Here is a 19,150-nt window from a genome sequence, read left to right as displayed (position 1 = left end):
GGGCTGAGCTGCCCCACAGCGACGTGGTGGCCACAGCCTGGCTGGGGTGGGGTAGGAAGTGGGGGGACTGCCAGGCAGGGCACCCGCACCCCCCCCCCCCCGGACTGCCAGGGAAATCCGGGGTCCCTGGAGTGCACAGGGGTGACGGCCAGTGGCCGCGAGCCCCGCCCACCAGCCCAGGAGGTCACGTGCGCCCCGCCCCTACCCCAGCAGCATCCTAGACGGGATTCGGGATTAGGACGGACCCGAAAAGGCTGTCGGCATCCTAAAAAGACCAAGTCAGACCCAAAGGGGACTGTTCCAACGAGCCCACTGGATTCAACGTTATACCAGGTCTGACCAAGTTCGTGCCTGCCTGTCACTCCCAACCCTCCAAGGCGCACGACCGGTGGGTGACGGCCCTTGAAAAAGCCCCCCCGATCAGTAACATAAATAAGTGAACTCGGGTTCCTCTGCCCTCCCGACAGGGGTGTGAACAACGGCGCAGACCTGCCGTTCAGCCAGTAGAGGAGGCTGGTGAGCCGACCTCAGGTGGCTGCGGGACCCGCGGCTCACCTGCCATCCCCGGGTGTCCACCAGGCGGTGGAAGAGCCCCACCTTGGAGACTCAGCCACCGCCGGGAGCGCCGGGAGCGGGGACCGGTATAGATCCGGCGCTTTTCTGGCACAAAAGGGACGAAGAGATGGTCCCTTTCCAGCATTTTCTGACGTTGCAAGGATTCGCGGTTCCAAGACTGGATTGTTCTTTTTACTTTGTGAACGCATTTTTGCCGCAAAGCGCACCGCCACCGTGGTTTTTGGTGAATAACATCATTTTTAACAACAGATCTCGTGCCGGGCCCCGCGTTAAGGCTTTTGGGTACTTTAAACCTCTTTTACTCATATCCTACCTTTATGAAACGGGTATTGTAGCCACCGTGTGGTTTTTTGATCCGGAAACCCGAGGCTCCCTGAGAAGGCCTCACCACAGTCAGGGTGGGAGCAGGGACTGGAACCCCGGACCGGGTCATCCCAGGCCCACCGTGTGCCTCCGGCTGCAACAGAAGGGCCCCGGATGCAGTTTGCCGTCTCGGTTAGGGGCATTCATGCGGGTTTCCATTGATTGTTTTGTTGCAGACCTGCCTTCCACCGGCACAGGGGCAGGAGGCAGGGAGTCCACAAAACCAGCCAGGCTCCTTCCCCCTTCCCTGTCCCCCAGGGCTGCGGCGTCCGTCCTCTCTGACCCCCCCACCCCTGCCCACCCACAAACGGCTAGCCAGGAGAGCTGCTCTCCGGCTCCCAGTTCAAAAGATCTAGGTAGTTACAGAGCCTCAGGAGTGCGTGCGCTCGCACATATGTGTGAAAGTGTGTGCTTACGGGAACGTTGTAGAGGAAGGTGTCTGCTCTTGAATTCTGTGTCGGTAACTTGGGATTCGTGTCCTCTGGTCAATATCGGTTTTCACTCCTCAGGGAAGCTGCTACTGACCCGCCATGCCCTACGCTCACCCACACGCACACACATACACATGTAGGCACACACTTGCCTGCACACACACCTACACAGTTTGCGTGCGGGCACACTCAGTGCACGCTAAGCACACCGGTGCGTGAACGTGCACACACGATTCCAACTGCTGGAGCTCCTCTGGCTGGGGGACCAGCAGCCACCCCGAGACTCTGCATTTGAACCTAGCACGTAGGTTTCCGTAAAGAAAAAGTCACAAAATTACGGTCCTCTAATTACACGGCGTAGCAAACGCCAGGAGTATGGGACAACCCAATCCCTTGTTGTCCTGTCCCCAAACGACTGGCAGAAGGCCACACACAGGCTTGCAAATGTATTTATTTGAGCTACGTACAACGGGATCGATTGAAGTTGTGTTGTTGAGCCTGTGTCCACACGGGTATATTATGGGCTAAAACAGATTGATATGGGGGGGGGGGGCTCCTGGGAGGCTCAGTTGAGCATCCAACTCTTGGCTGAGGTCATGATCTCACCACGGTGGGATCGAGCCCTGCGTCAGGCTCCGTGCTGGGCATAGAGTCTGCCTGGGATTCTCTCTCTCTCCCTCTCCTTCTGCCCCTCTCCCCCACTTGCAAGCACTGTCTCTAAAAAAAAAAAAAAAAAAAGTGTGGAGGGAGAACCAGACTGTTACTGGCTGGCTTGGGAACTTGATTATACTGTTTCTGCAGGAAAATGAATTCTTATTTGTAAACATATGCCCTCCTTGTAGAGCCTGTAGAACCAGACCCTGCCCGTGGGACCGTCCAAATTGCAGCGATGGGACTACAGGATTATAGTTGGAGGCCCAGCTGAGCCAGAACAAGAACCCGGGGTCTGGATACCAGGCAGTACTAGAGTGGAGGGTGTTGGACCCAGCAAGGCAGTGGGACCCGGGGTGGCTGTGGACTCCTTGTCTGTGAGCCGGGATAAGAGGCTCATCTGGACACAGGGTTGCCAGAGCAAATGCAGGATGCCCAGTTAAATTCGAATTTCAGATAAACATAATTTTTACATATAAATACGTCCCAGGCAATATTTGGCATCCTGCATTTTGGTACGTGTATTTTTAATAGGCTCCATCCACAGCGCTGCCGGGACAGCTCCTGGAACCCGGCAGAAGAGGCCACCCTGGGAGCCCGAGGCCCCGCCAGTGAGACTGCCCGGTGATCCGGACCCCCAGCCTCCAGCCACTTTCTGGTGCCTGGGAAACTTCCTCTGCCAGGCTCAGCTTTGATTTGCTGTTTCCCTGAGAGAAGAGTGAGCCCAGCATTCATTGAGAAGTCCCAGCCGACCTCTGGATGGTTCTTGAGGGAAGAAACTTCTGGATAGTACATCTCTGGGATTTTTTAAGTTCCAGTGGTTTTTGTGTTTTCTCGCTTTGTCTAGTTGTCCAATTTATTACAGTCCTGAATAGTTAAATACAGTCTACTGAATAGAAATTTCTGACATGTAACCACTGTATCTACAACGAATATATGTAAAACATAAACATTTCAAATTATTTAATTAATTATTTTATTTTATTTGTTTATTTTTTTTTGAGAGAGAGACAGAGTGTGAGCAGGAGAGGGGCCGAGAGAGAGGGAGACAGAATCTGAAGCAGGTTCCAGGCTCCGAGCCATCAGCACAGAGCCCTATGCGGGGCTCGAACCCACAGACTGTGAGATCGCGACCTGAGCCGAAGTCGAAATCCCAACCGACTGAGCCACCCAGGTGCCCCCCAAAATTTCAGATTATTTTAACCTTTTATTTCAAGAATGCCCATGAACTAGTAAACTTTTATATCATAAAATCTAACACAGAAAAGTGCATGAAACAAAATGAACAGCTCAGTGATTTATCACACACATGTAACCATGGGCAGGCCTAGAGCAGGCTCTTTGCCAGAAATCCTTCTCCTGCCTTCTGTGTCACTACCCCCTTCTCCTCTCAACCCCTGCCAAGAGATAATCACCATTTCAACTTTTTTTTAAAGTTTATCTATTTATTTTGAGAGAGAGAGAGAGAGAGAAAACACAGGCAGGGAGGAGAGAGGGAGAGAGAGGGAGAGAAAGGGAGAGAGAGAATCCTAAGCAGGCTCCTTGTTATCAGCACAGAGCCCAACACAGGCCTTGAACTCATGGACCGTGAGATCATGACCTGTGCTGAAATCAAGAGCCGGACGCTTACCAACTGAGCCACCCATGGGCCCCCATTTTGACTTCTGTGTTCATTGCTTTCTGGCTTATTTCTGTAGCTGTAACATCTACACGTGAGTCATTTTTTGTTCCCCCAAAGCCGGTGGTCTATTGGGAAGGTGGTCCCAGCAAGCAGGAACGAGATGAGAAGGGGAGAAAAGCTAATACCAAAGATGTGAATGACCGGGGAGGTCACCGACGTAGGCGACTGGGGCTCAGTCTCGTTGGGGCCTCTGAGAAGCCCTGTGATCGTCCTCCTGGAGGATGGGAGCTGGGACATTTATTTACCCATTCCCTGCCCCCCCTGTTTGCGGGATGCTCCGCTTGGGGGCATTAACTGCCCTGCACTGTGGCTGCACCTTTTGGAGGAAAAGCAAATCCTCAGGAAATCCCAGCAGCTTGAGCTGGGAGCTGTCTGCTTGGCCACAAGCGAACCCAGGTGAGCCGAGGAGATGCACAGCCGGGCTGTTGTGGAGCTGGCCCCAGACTGAAGTCAAGGCCCTGCCTCCTCAGCTGGACGTCTTTCTACCAAAAAAAAAAAAAAAAAAGGTAGCTGAACTAAGCCACGCATTTAGTGGCACCCCGGTGCAATCTCCTTGACCTTGGTGGGCTGGAAACAGCTTGTAGACCAGCACCCCTGAGTAGCTCCGTGCTGCAGTGCCCATCTGTAGGAGCTACAGTTTCGCTCGGCCTTTCCGTTTGTCTGGTTTTGTGTGTTGGAATCAGAAGCGTGTGCCCTTTCGTGTCTGGCTTTTGCTGTTCACTCTGACTTTGAGAGATGTCTGTGTTTTGCATGTGGTTCTGGCTCATTTTCAGAGCTGTATGTGTCGAATGAATGCCTCCGAAGATACTCGTCCGTCCTTCTGTTGACATTTGGGCTGTTTCTGTTTCAGGGTTGTCATATTAATGCCACTATGGACGTCGTAATGCCTGTTTTTGGTGTACGTCCGTGGGCATTTCTGTTGAGTATATATCCAGAAGTGGCATTTTGGGGGGTGGAAATATATGGTTGCTTTGGTAGATGGTTTTAAACGGTTTTCCAAAAGGTTGCACAGACTTACCCTCCTAACAGCAGTGTGTGTTGTTCACACAGTTGGGTGTTGTTTGCCATCTGATAGGTGTATACACGTGTCTAATGGTAGTGATAACTTACATTTTTCCCGTGGCTAATGAGGTTGGGCATCTCTTTGTATGTGCGTCGGTCATCTCGGGATCTCCTTTGTCAAGTGCCTGATGGAGACTTTTCCCGACGTTTCTCTTGGGTCGTCTGTCTTTCTTACTGACGTCCACTTAGATCGCCCGTGTTTTGGCTACTCCTCTTGCCCACGGTAAGCGTTCAAAGTTACACGCTTTTCTTGGAGCATGACTTCAGATGCACGCCAAATCTTGATACGGTCTTTTCATTATTTGAATTAGACATTTTGGCAAGATATCCAAGTGACAAAATATGACCCATGGGCTTGGGGCTTCTCCGTGCTTGGAGATGGATTTTGAGCAAGGGGACAGGAATACTTCCCGGTTCCAGTCGGCCGCTAACCAGTGGGACTGGAGCAGGGCAGGCTGATCAGGTCCCTTGATGCACTAAGTGCCACGTAACTACTGTCTGTGCACCCGTGAGCCCCTGGTTGTATCTCCCTCTTCTCTAAACTATACCCCACTGCCCACCTTATCTCTCCACTCAGACGCACATCTAAATAGGCATCTCGAACTTTCCAAGTCCGAAACCCAAACTTCCTCCCGCAGCTCTGCTTCTTGCCTGATTAACTACCACGGAAACCTTAGAAGGCATTGAGGAACCCACCGAGATCTGGGACAGCAGTGTTACTTGCTTTTGCAGGGGCGCCGCTCAGTCAGAAGACGATCTGTTCCCCACAGCACAGGTGGACTCACACGTCTAAAGACCCGTGGCCGTTTGCCACATTGCGAAGCCTCAACTTTCTGCCAAATTTTCCAGGCCCTCCCTCGTCTCTCTCCTCGACCTGCACTCCCTTAACCCCGGCCCACGCTTGTCTGCAAATATCCTGAGCTGTTTCCCAGCTCCCTGCCAGTGCCTGGAGATATGTCCAAACGCTACCGAGATCCTTGAAGTTTCGCCTTATCCCTCTCGCATCTGTCTCCTCCAGGTTTGCTGTCTATCCCACCTGACTTAGTGCCTCGTAACACCGTGGCTTCCGCTGCTCCACAAAGCTTTAGTTCTGCTTGTCTTTTGTCCCTGAGCAAATCTGTTGGTCCCATGACCCTTAGCACATGCTCATTCTGTTCTCGGTCAATACTCCTTGCTTGTTAAGCGACAGGGACTGATTTACAACATCAAAAAACGAGTTGTTCTGGCTCCGGAAATCCTCACGTCCTGTGCAGGGGAGGCCTCGTCCCTGCACGTGGTTTCTGTGTGTGCGCCGTGGCTGGCCAAGGCCATGAGACCTCCCGTCCTTTTGGTCCACGTGTCTTCTTTGCCACGGGCTGGCTTGAAATGAGCCCCAGGGAACAGAGACAGGCTTATTTCTGTCTTCTTCTCTTCTGTGCCCTTGGACAGTGGTTTCCACACTGTGGCGTGACTAACGTCTTACCTGGGGTGCCCTTAAAAATGCTTGTTATGGGGGCACCTGCGTGGCTCAGTCAGCGAAGCGCCCGACCCTTGATTTTGGCTCAGGTCACGAATTCACAGTTCATGGGTTCGAGCCCTGTGTTGGGCTCTGCACTGATTGCTTGGAGCCTGCTTGGGATTCTCTCTCTCTCTCTCTCTCTCTCTCTCTCTCCCCTCTCTCTCCTTCTCTTTCTGCCCGCCCCGCCCCCCGCCCCAATAAATAAGCTTAAATTTTTTTCTTAAAAAAAAAATGCTTGTTATGATTCCCCCCAGAGATTCTGACCCAGCAGGCCTGGGGTGGCAAGTTGGACAAACATCCTGGTGCTTCTGGGCAGATAGAGCTGTGACCCCACCCGAGAAACCAAGCTCCTGCGAGTTTTGAATGGGCTTAATGACTAAACCTTCTTTGATTCTTTTCACACGCAGTGTCTTCTGCCCGAGTTGTAAATGAACTTGCTGCGCTGTATTTCCTTATAAGTTTCCCGCAAACATCATCAAAAGCTTGACCTGGTTTGGAACAGCCACGTCTGTGCTCCCGGGCCCGCCCTGCAGGGGCGAGTCAGCACCTACGACCCAGGCCTACCTGGGCTCCTGGAGACCATGCGTGCTTTCTCTCTGTGGCTGATCCGGCTACGAGGTTCCAACCAGGTTGGGGTCCTGACTGTGTAGCCACGATGACCTCCACAGCTGTGGGGCTGAAAAGAAGCTAAAACGTGGCTCCAATCCTGGGCCCTGGCATTCGGCACACTACTTCCCCACGGGAGGAAGCGTTCTGGTTTAGATCATGGTTCACACCAGCACTCAGTTATCAAATGGAGCTCAAGAGAAAAGAGTGCTTTAATGTTGGCCTTAGATTTATATCTAGAAGCTTCGGGGAAGAAAGAGGTACACGTTTACACGGTTCGTGTATGTAAAGAAAAGGTCTGGAATGACACCCTCTGAACTACTCTAGTGTTGACCCTTGGCAGTGGTATCCGGGTGGGACAGGTGGCATTGACCTTTTAATTCGGCCACCTCGCTACTCCTCGTGGGCGCCGCCATTATTCCTCAGTGGGCACGTGCTACTCTTCAATGATAATAAGTTAAAGAGCAGAAAATCCAGCAGTGTCCTTCCATAAATATCCAACAGAAATCCTTGATGTTCTGCATAACACAGCGTATCAGACACTCTCTCTTTGAGTTACTGCACTCACCAACGACTGGGGTGTCTTCAAAAGGGGCTGTGACTTAGAACCGAGTCCCCTCATGTTGGAGGAAGGATCTTGGAAGTAGTTATGAGCGTGGGAGGGTCCTATCAAATGATTCTGGTTGTCCAGGAAGGGACTCCTGCAGTGATTTATAGGGCAGTCGCATTCAAAGACTTCTGGGTGACTCTGGGCTCTTACTACTTTTTTTGCACACGTTTAAGGCATTGTCTCCTGACCTCTCATTTTCCCAACAACCTCACATAGGTGCTTTTGAACTTGGGTGGGACAGAAGGTGGAGCTCTCGCTGGCTCAGTCTGAACGCCGAGGGTTTTGTCTTCGTTTAAACTTGACCAGCGAGGTCATGGGGAGACTCCCGCCCCCAGATCGCCACTCTGCCCTCCCACCGCGATGTTCCTTCTGTCCGTGAGGCGTTTGGTATTAATTAACCCGCTTTGTCTTCCCCTCAGCGAATCCGCCTCCTACCATACTCACTGGGCCTCACTCGGCCGACAGTTCAGTTGCCAACAGACAGACACCTCATTATTTACCGAGCTTGAATCAGGACTATTTTTCTGTTTCTTGGAAACCTCCCTCAAGAACTCCATAATCTTTTCTCTGATGAAAACAGTTGCTCCTGCTGAGCGAAATTCCGCTTACGGCCCCAACACAGCCTACGTTGTTCTCTTTCTTGAAGAGATTTTTTTTTACTCCATTTAACTTGTTTTTCAACTAAGCTCAATGGATCAGACTCACCCATTCAGGAGGGACCTGGTCAACAGCACTTGTCTCTTTCAAATAAAATCAGATTCTTGACTCAAGGGCCTACATTTTGGAAGCTGCCAACTTAATAACCTTGACGTTGCCCTTGGCCACCTATGGGGTGTTGATGAGTCCCGCTCAGTTTGGGTGGGTTCCCCACACAGGCCAAGGCTCTATATGCTTCACGGCACCCTGGGGACACTGCCCCCTGTCTCTTCCTCTAACAAATACCGCTGGGGACAGTGTGACACAATTTGCTGGCTCCTTTGCAGCTAGAGAAGACACCAGGGGCCGTGAAACCTCTGAAGGTGGTGAGGACTTTTGTTAAATGATCTGGGGAGCTGAGGGGACTCACCTTGTCAGGCAGGAGGGCAGAGAGGATTCTTTGTCACGCAAACAACTAGATTTGTCATCTCAGGGTAATTCTACAGGTGTAAATAGTCTTCAAACACTCTGCTCATTTACTGTGAAAAGTCTTTCTCTCTTGGGAGACAAAGAGCATTCTAGGCCTTTGGTGAAAAACTGAGAATGTGAACTTGTTGGGAATATTTCTCAAGAGCTCCAGGGGCGCCTGGGCGGCTCAGTCGGTTGAGCCTCTGACTTCCGCTCAGGTCACGGTCTCACAGTTCGTGAGTTCGAGTTCAAACCCCGCATCGGGCTATGTGCTGTCAGCCTGTCAGCACAGAGCCCGCTTTGGGTCCTCTGCCCCCCTGTCTCTGCCCCTCCCCTGCTGGCACTCTCCCCAAAATAAATGCATATTTTTGCAAAAGAGGGCTGATGCATCATATTTAACATTTTTCATTGCTTCCGGGTCCACTTGTAACCATATTCCAATCGTGATCAAGGGCTTTGGGGCTTGTAGGCAACCTCGCCTGTCCCAAATGGGAAGATTCCACACGATGTAGGAAAATCTTGACGCTTCACAACAAGGACACCGAGGCACGGGGAGAGCAGAGTCACTAGCCCAGAGTCACTCAGCTGTTAAATAGCAAGGCCAGCAAGACTCGCCGAGCCGTCTTCGACCTCTGTTCCAGGCCACCAGTGATTCTCAGCCTCTCAACCCAAACAGACCCAATGTCACTTTATTCTGATGATACGTATGGATAATAGAACTAATTCCAAGCAGTCAGCATAATACCCTAATTCTACCATAGTCATACAGCATGTACTATAGGGGGGGAACGAAACAAGGCCATTTCCTCAACCATCAAGTCCTTAGTCACAAAATCACCACGACCCCATCCCTAAGCATATCCGGGTGTCCCTGGCACCGGGTCCCTCTCTCCCATGAGCTCAGGGGATTATGTGTGCTTTGCTACATCTGTACTGAAAAACGTTCTCCCAGCCTACCAAGCGCATTTACAGGTGCAGTAATGTCTGCCTCGCGTGCAGCCAAAGACCCCCCAGGACACAGCACCCTCACCGAGAGCGCCCCAGGGCACCTTGCCTGCTGCTGGATTCTCTCCTAAAACTGGATGGGTCTCTATACACATGATTGCTAGAACCAGGGGGACCAGCCCAGTGAATTGACCTGACTTCTGCATTCAGGGCACAGGAATACCATCTGCTGGTTGGGCTGTGACCACGTCCTCCTTCCAAACTTTTATCTTCTCCTGTGTAAGTACCCGCAGCCCCCAGTTCTTGCCCTGGTATAAAAAATATTTGGCTAACTGAATCATCTTTGTAGGAGTTTATGCAAATCTGTCACTTCACTTGCCACCAGCCCTTTTCTTCTGTCAACTGTGCTTTGAGATTAAATGGTGAGCTCACGATGTCATAAATGTGCCAACGTTTTAACATAATTGGCATGATTTTGCGGACCAAGTATTGAGTGATGTTTGTATTGAGTGTTGTATTGAGTGATGTTTTTATTTTTATTTTTGTTTATTTAAAAAAAATTTTTTTTACTGTTTATTTTTGAGAGAGAGAGAGAGACAGAGTGCGAACAGGGGAGGGACAGAGAGAAAGGGAAACAGAATCTGGAACAGGTTCCAGGCTCTGAGCTGTCGGCACAGAGCCTGACGCAGGGCTCGAACTCACAAGTCGCGAGATTATGACCTGAGCTGAAGTCGGACACCCAACCGACTGAGCCACCCGGGTGCCCCTTATTTTGTATTTTTTAAAGTTTATTTATGTTGAGAGAGAGAGAGTAGGGGAAGGGCAGAGAGAGGGAGAGAGAGAGAATCCCAAGCAGGTTCCGCGCTGTCAGGGCAGAGCCTGATGCAGGGCTTGAACCCACAAACCGTGAGATCACGGCCTGAGCCGAAATCAAGAGTTGGACGCTTAACAGACTGAGCCACCCAGGCGCCCCATTTTCTTCTCCAGCCTCAGGCCCCTCCAGGGAGCAGAGAAGTGTGCACATGTGCATGCGTGCACACACACACACACACACACACACATATGCTCTGGGGCCAGGTTTATGACTATCAATCAGCATAATCCCATCAACGAACAAACACTTTCATTCCAAGGGTGCGTTTTCATTAAGCATGTGTTTTTTTTAATGTTTATTTATTTTTTAGAGAGACAGAGACAGAATGCGAGTGGGTTAGGGGCAGAGAGAGAGGGAGACACAGAATCGGAAGCAGGCTCCAGGCTCCGAGCCGTCAGCACAGAGCCCGACATGGGGCTCGAACTCATGAACCGTGAGATCCTGACCTGAGCGGAAGTAGGACGCTCCACCGACTGAGCCCCCCAGGTGCCCCAAGCATGCGTTTTTATTGCAGGGTATTTGTTTAGACATTTGTAAGAATTAGCAGAATTTACAGAATTTTTTTTTTTTCTGTATCCAACTTCCAAGCTTTATAGGGCAGTTAATTACTGCAAACATTCTGCTTCTTCGGGGCGCTGGGGAACCCCTTGTGGCACGCGCTCCCCCGTTCCCTTAGCCGGTGGGATGTCCACGTACACACGTGCAAGTCACAGCGCCCCCTCTGCTGCTCGTGGTCCTGTAAACACAGTCTTGAGTCATTTGTACCTGTGTGGGACCAAACCTCTTGCTCTGGGTCAGACTTAGAAAGAGGCAATTGTGTAAGCAGAGGACTGGCTAGTGGAAAGTTTTCATCCACAAAGGATCCAGGCTTCTTCTTGAGCAGAGTTACTTGTCTTATGGTGCAAAGTGAGTTGATCCTACAAAGGTTTGTGTGTCTCCTGATCGGTCTTAGTACAATTAAATACAATGAAGATGACTGTTTTCTACATACATGGAGCCTAGAGAATGTTTTCCATATATATATTTAAATGTTTTTTAAAAGTTTACTCATTTATTTATTTATTTATTTATTTTTCAATGTTTATTTATTTTTGACAGAGAGAGAGAGAAAGAGACAGAGCATGAGTGGGGGAGAGGCAGAGAGAGAGAGGGAGACACAGAATCCGAAGCAAGCTCTAGGCTCCGAGCCGTCAGCACAGAGCCCGATGAGGGGCTCCAGCTCACAGACCAAGAGATCATGACCTGAGCCGAAGTCAGACGCTTAACCAACTGAGCCACCCAGGCGCCCCTTCATTTACTTTTGAGAGAGAGAGAGAGAATGAGTGGGGAGGGGCAGAGAAAGAGAGAGAGAAAACCCAAGCGGGCTCTGCTTTGTCAGTACAGACCCTGACACGGGGCTCGAACCCACAAACTGTGGGGTCATGACCTGAGCCAAAGTCAGACGCTTAACCGACTGAGCCACCCAGGCACCCCTATATTTTTTAAAGTTTATTTATTTATTTTGAGAGAGAGGAAGGGCGAGAGTAGGGGAGGGGCAGAGAGAGAGCGAATCCCGAGCAGGCTTTGCACTGTCAGAGCAGAGCCCGATGCGGGGCTTGATGCGGGGCTCGAACTCACAAACCACGCGATCATGACCTGAGCCAACATCAGGAGAGGGACGTGTAACCCACTGAGCCACCCAGGCCCTCCTAGAGAATGTTTTCTACTCACTACACCACTTCCTCTTACTGGGCGCCTACGAAGACTGGGGTTTGAGGCACCCCTTGGGTTAGGGTGGGGTCATGTGACTGCGTTCTTGCTGATGGGCCTGTGGGTGGGAGGGGTTGGCCGTTACCAGTTCAAAGCTGTTAAGAGCAGATGTGAGCTCCCCACACTCTTGTGCTCTCATTCAAGGGCTGTCAGCAAAGAACTTCTGGATGGCAGAGATACAAGACGGAAGCAGATGAGATCCCTGAGTCACAGTTGGAGGAGAGCCACCCAGCTGTCTTTGGCCTGTTTCTTCATTGTCGTGCTTGACCCCTGAGCTCTGGGAGTTACTGGTGACCTTAGCCTACACTACTCTAACGTCTCACACTTTTAAGATTAATACATCCAGAGGGGTTAAAGGGACCTTAGATGTCTGAGCCTTGAGTTATATCACTAGAGACCTCATTCTAGATTGTCATCAGGCTATAGTAACCAATAACCAATGAGTGCAATCATTCCTGGAGCCCTTGCATTAGCGTGTGTGGTTAGGATCCATTTCTTGGTTGGTTAAGAGCTCTCCCTGTGACTCGGTCAGTAGGCAGGCACTGAGGACCCGTCTTGGCCAGCGCACGGCGCTCATTTCAGATCTGAACGGGGGTGAGAGGGAAGATCGAGTTCTACCACACTTCGAGCGCCAAAAACAATGAAGAGACCTTGCTTTCCACCGTGCTTGAGAATTTTTGAGCCCTATGTGACTAATCAGCCCTTTTTTATGTGGCATGGACCAAAGCAAGAGAGGCTCAGGTGAACATACCGTTCCTTCTCCAAACACACTAATCAAGAACTCACCCCTTGCCCCATGGGGCCATCCTATCTTCTGTCCCCAAATACCAATTGCTGTTCTCCCGTGGAGCTTCAGGATCGCTGGAGAGTCCTGAGATCTACTGCAGGAGATCTGGCCTTGGCAGACTCAGACTCTCGCACTCAGAAGGTGGCATTATAGACACTCCTGCCATTTTGTAGAGTGTAGACATTTGAAACATTTTGCAGAGCGTAGACGTTTGAAACGGTGGCACCACCATACACAGTGAGACAGTGTCTTCTCCCCCACAGTCAATAATAATTTCTTAGACCTTTGTAGGAGACTTCTCTCCTCGACATGGCATAGGGCCCATGCAGCTCAACCCACCCACTTGGAGGGCCTCTTTGGGCCATCGCCCCCAGCTCAGTTATTCATCCCCACAGAGTGGGCCCCCATTTCCCCATCCATCCACCTGGATGAGCTCCTTGAACTTTAGGACCAGATCTGGTGCACCTGTGTCCCCAGGACTCAGAACGGTGTGCTCGACGTGCGGCGAATGAATGAGCCCGCCTGAAGTGATTCAGCTCCCTTGTTTCCTGGTCCTCATGTCCTTGCCCCACGAAACCAGCTCTAAGTGGGGGAAGGGCTACCCCTCCATCCTTACGACACTGCAGCCTCCTCTCTCCATCTTCACTGTTCCGTGACCTGGACTGGTCCAATCCATCCTACCTCCTTCATCCGCTGTCCCCACACTTCCTATAAATTCTGTCACTTTCTCATACCAGACTTTTCTGGAAAGGGACAAAGCAGGGGAACCGCTGCTTTCGAAGTAAAGTGGTATGAGAAGGCAAGGCAACCAAATCATGATAGACTTCAAGTCCAGGGGCGCCTGGGTGGCTCAGTTGGTTGGGTGTCCGACTCTTGATTTCGGTTCAGGTCATGATCCCAGGGTGATGAGATTGAGCCCCGAGTCAGGCTCTGTGCTGACAGCGCGGAGCCTGCTTGGGATTCTCTCTTCCTTTCTCTTTGCCTGCCCTCCCCCCAAATACATAAACTTAAGAAAAAGAATTCCCGTCCACCTGCCCCCCAGAATGCTGGCTTCTCTCATCGAACTTCATGTCTTGCCAGCTGAGAGCGCTGTTATTCCCTGTAGGGAGGACCGGGGAGAACCGGTGTGATGAGATTTTATCTGTTACTACGGTCAGAATTCCAGTGCGGAGCCAACCAAACCCCGCTCCGGCCCTGTCACTCTCTATAAACAAACTTGTAAACACCCCTCGTCTTCAGAAGGGCCCTGTTGCCAGCCTGACACAGACTTTCTGACTCCCTTCTAAGCCTCATCGCTGCCAATTTTCCAGCTTAAAAAGAGGGGGCACGATGAAAGGCTTCATTTCCATGTGCCCTGTGGAGGAGGACGGAACATGCGGTGAGTCGGAAGCCATGAACAAAATAAGTTCATAAAAATTCCAAACAGAGCAGCACCTCAGGCCTAACGTGGCCAAGCTGCCAGCCCTGCGTGGGCTGATGTGACAGGAAAAGGCTCGGCTGGGACGACGGCAGGACAAGGCTGGGGACACACGTGGACACAGGAGAGGATGCTCTGGGGCACGAAAGAGCAGAGCCTCCAAACGATTACAGGGGGAGAGCTCAGCACGCCATCGCCCTACTCCCCTCTGCTGTCCACACACCGGGAACAATCAAGAAAGTGGATGCCAACGGGTCATTTCCATTTCCATTCCATCTTGTATATTGTTAGAAGGCATTCAGGACACACATCCCCGAAATGTGCCACGTTGGCACAGTGACTATTTGGGGCTGTGGGCACTTGACAAGCAGCAACCGCAGGGAGAGGCTTTCTCTGAGCCCCCCTCACCCCCACCCTGCCTGAAGACAGGTCCTCCTAAGGGACTCGGCCGTCGCGTCCCCTCCGGGAGCCCACCAACCAGGGAGGATGGACTCTTGTCCCAGGAGAGAGGAGACCAGAAGTGGACACCAGACAGACCCTGTCACAAACCATCCCACCTCCCATCTAGTCTCCCAAGCGCCCCTTCATCTTTCCTTAAAATCATTTATTCCCTCCTGAGAGGCCTACGTCCCTGCTCCCCTTTCCCTACTAAGATGCTGTACACACTTTTGCATCTTACCTCCTATTTGGGTATTTACTTTTTTCTCTGTGATGCCCTGTGTGCATAATATTAAAAATTAATAAATTTGTATGCCTTTTCTCCTGTTAATCTGCCTGTTGTCTGTTTACTTCACAGATCCCAGCTCTGGAGCATTGGAGGGGAGTGGGAGGGTCGTTTCTCCCCTACATTACCTACATGTGGGATTTACACGCACACGCGCACACACACACACACACACACAAGACAACCGATTTTATAAAAGAAAATTAGAGGCCTGTCTCACATATAAATGAATATACAGAAACCCTAAATAAAATCAACTGACACAAGAATGTATTGAAAATATCCAAGGAATGTAAGGGTTTTTCTCTTCAAAATTTTCAGCTGAGATGTAATTCACAGACCACAAAAGTCACCTATGGGTGGCTCAGTTGATTGTCTGACTCTTGGTTTCGGCTCAGGTCATGATCCTTGGGTCGTGGGATTGAGCCCCATGTTGGGCTCTGTGCTGATCATGGAGCCTGCTTAAGATTCTCTCTCTCTCTCTCTCTCTCTCTCTCTCTCTCTCTCTCGTTACTGGAGGGGTTGTGGGAGAGGGGGGTGGGCTAAATGGGTAAGGGGCATTAAGGAATCTACTCCTGAAATCATTGTTGCACTATATGCTAACTAATTTGGGTGTACATTTTTTTTTAAAAATTAAAAAAGAAAAAAAGATTCTCTCTTTCTCTCCCCCCCAACTCTGCTCCTCCCCCCCGCTCATGCTCTTTCTCTCTAAAATGAAAAAGAAACACAATAAAGTGTATAATTCAGTGGTTTTAGTGTATTTGCAAGGTTGTGCAATCCACAACCACTATCTAATTACAGAAAACGTTCTTTTTTTAATGCATTTTTTAAATGTTTATTTTTGAGAGAGAAAGAGAGGGAGCATGGGGGAGGGGCAGAGAGGGAAGAGGACAGAGGATCTGAAGCAGACTCTGTGCTGACAGCAGAGAGCCAGATGCGGGGCTCCAGCTCACAAACAGTGAGATCATGACCCGAGCTGAAGTCAGATGCTTAACTGACTGAGCCTCCCAGGCGCCCCCAAAACATTTGCATCGTCCCCAAAAGAAATCCCATCCCCCTTAGCAGTCCCTCCTCCTTCTTCGTTCCCCTCACCCCCTGGCGACCACTAATCTGCCCTTTGTCTCCAAGGATTTGCCTAGTCCGAACATTCTGTATCAGTGTAATCATAGCATACGTGGCCTTTTGTGGCTGGCTTCTTTCACTCAGTGTAATGTTTCCAAAACTCATCCGCGTGTGGTCCACATTTCTGCTCTGTGGCTGCTACAGTAACGCTGCTGTGAACATTTGTGTACGAGTTTTTGTGCGGACGTACGTTTTCAGTTCTCTTGGCTGTGCACTCAAGGGTGGAATCGATGGGCCGTGTGGCAACTCTTAACTTTTGACTCCTAAATGGAGCAAACTCCTTTCTAAAGGGGCTGCACCATTTAACATTCCCACCAGTGGTGTGTGAGGGGACCAGTTTCTCCACATTCTCGTCGATACTTCGGAGTTGTTTTCTGTTTTAAAAATTATAGCCATCCTTGGGGCACCCGGGTGGCTCAGTCGGTTGAGCATCCAAATTCTGCTCAGGTCACGATCTCGCGGTTCGTGGGTTCGAGCCCCGCGTCGGGCTCTGTGCTGACAGCTCGGACCCTGGATTCTGTTTCAGATTCTGTGTCTCCCCCTCTCTCTGCCCCTCCCCTGCTCGTGCTCTCTTTCTGCCTCTCAAAAATAAATACATGTTAAAAAAAAAAGTAACAGTAATAATACCAGTAACATTACTAATGACAGTAAACAGGGACAGTATTCTGATGGTTGATATTTGCTGAAGTATGGAAGACGGGCTATGTGTTCAAGGCTGCATTAAGGCCTTCCTCGTCTTGAACAATAATCCTCGAGAGATGCGAGACCAGAGATTCTCAGAGCTCCAAGTGTTTAAAGTACCACTGCTTGCAGGGAAGAAAAAAATCTGATTTTCAGAGCCATAAGTCCTATTCGTTAATTAACTCATTCATTTTAAAAGTAGATAATATTAAGTGCAGTAAAGTGAATTTACTGTATATACGTTGAATTTATTTATTTACTTTCAAATGTTTATTTATTTTGAGGGGGGAGGGGCAGAGAGAGAGAGAGAGAGAGAATCTAACTAGAAAAAGTTAGAAAAAGAATAAAATATTACCCCCCCCCAAAAGACGTAAATAATAAATGTAAGGACAAACATTAATGAAATAGAATCAGCAAATCTCAAGCTGATTCTTGAAAAGATTCACGTGGGAGGAATTATCGAGAGGAAAAGAGAGAATGACCAAGTAACCAACATCTGGAAGGAAACAGAGGCCATCACTATAGTTTCTACAGATGTCGAGAAGATAAAAATATATAACTTTGTGCCAAAAACTTGAAAATTAAGATAAAAATTCCTAGGGAAAGAAAATACTCCAAATAAAGGTAGTCTACAGCTCTCAAAGAAAGTGAACCCATCATTTTAAATCTTCCCACAGAAAAACTTCAGGCCCAGCTGGCTTCATCAGTAAATTCTTCTGAACATTTGGGGAAGGCGAAACACCAACAGAAAAAGAAAGAACATTGCCCAACTCATTTTTCCAGCATCAACTCAATGCTACAGCCTGACAAGGGTGTTAAAAGAAAGAAAAATCTCTCTTGTGATTATTGTTTATAAAGTCCTAAACAATGATCCTAAACCAAAACCAATTTCAGTGATTATACATAAAGGTTAATATACTATGATCTGGGGTGCCTGGGTGGCTCAGTCACTTAAGTGTCTGACTCCGGCTCAGGTCATGATCTCAGGGTCCGTGAGTTTAAGCCCCACATTGAGTTCTGCGCTGAGCCAGCTCAGAGCCTGGAGCTTGCTTAGGATTCTGTGTCTCCCTCCCTTTCTGCCCCTTTCCCGCTCACACTCTGTCTCTCTCTCTGAAAAATAAATAAAAACAAACAAAATTATACCATGACCAAACTGGACTTGTTTCAGGAATTTGGTGTTAGTTTGCTATTCAAATTCACTGCCTTATCAGAATAGGAAAAATCATAAGATCATCTCAATATATGCAGGAAAATCATTTGATAAAATTTAATGCCCACTCATGATGAACGTTTTCAGCAAATTAGTAACAGAAGGGAAACTTAATATTATAAATGGTATATACTTAATACAAATACAAATATTTTGTATAATACTTAATACAAAAACTCTACAGTAGATGTTATAGATCCTAGCCAGTTCAGTAAACCAAGGAAAAAGAGATACGAAGATTCAAAAGCAGAAAATAGAGTGGCATTCATTATTCACAGACCTCATGATTGGTTGGGTAGAAAAAATTTTTTAATTTCTTTTTTTTTAAATTTCTATTTAGTTTTGAGGGAGAGAGAGAGAGACAGAGTGCAAGCAGGGGAGGGGCAGAGAGCAAGGGAGACACAGAATCAGAAGCAGGCTCCAGTCTCCGAGCTGTCCGCACAGAGCCTGACGCAGGGCTCGAACCCATGAACCGCTAGATCATGACCTGAGCCGAAGTCGGTCGCTTAACCGACTGAGCCACCCAGGCGCCCTAGAAAAAAAAATTTTTAATACACCAATAAACTGGATTTAGCCAGGGCACTGAATGCAAGATCAGGGTAAAAAGTCATATTTCTCTTAAGCCCCTCACAACTAGAAAGTGAAATTTAAAAATAAGATCGCATTTACAAGGTTTCAAAGAACATCAAAAATACAGGAGAAAATCTGATAAAAGAAGTTCATGATCTCCATACAGAAAACTACAGAATGTTATCAAGATTAATGAAAGAAGACCTAACTAAATAAATGTTCATGGATGGACACAATTTTGTAAAGATGTCAGTTCTCCCCAAATTGATCTGCAGATTCAATGTCATCCCAATGCAAATCTCAGTGTGCACACACACACACACACACACACACACACACTTGTGCAAACTGAAAAACAGGTTAAAAGATGTATATAGGAGTGCCTGGGTGGTTTTCTTAGCTAAGGGTCCAACTCTTGATTTTGGCTGAGGTCATGATCTCACAGTTCGTGGGTGGAGCCCTGCATCAGGCTCTGTGGTAGTGGCTCAG

The sequence above is a fragment of the Panthera tigris genome, chromosome C1 (assembly GCF_018350195.1).
Source record: "Panthera tigris isolate Pti1 chromosome C1, P.tigris_Pti1_mat1.1, whole genome shotgun sequence".
In the NCBI taxonomy this organism is placed as follows: Eukaryota; Metazoa; Chordata; class Mammalia; order Carnivora; family Felidae; genus Panthera; species Panthera tigris.
The sequence above is the reverse complement of the archived record's forward strand: the minus strand, read 5'-3'. Positions refer to the sequence as shown.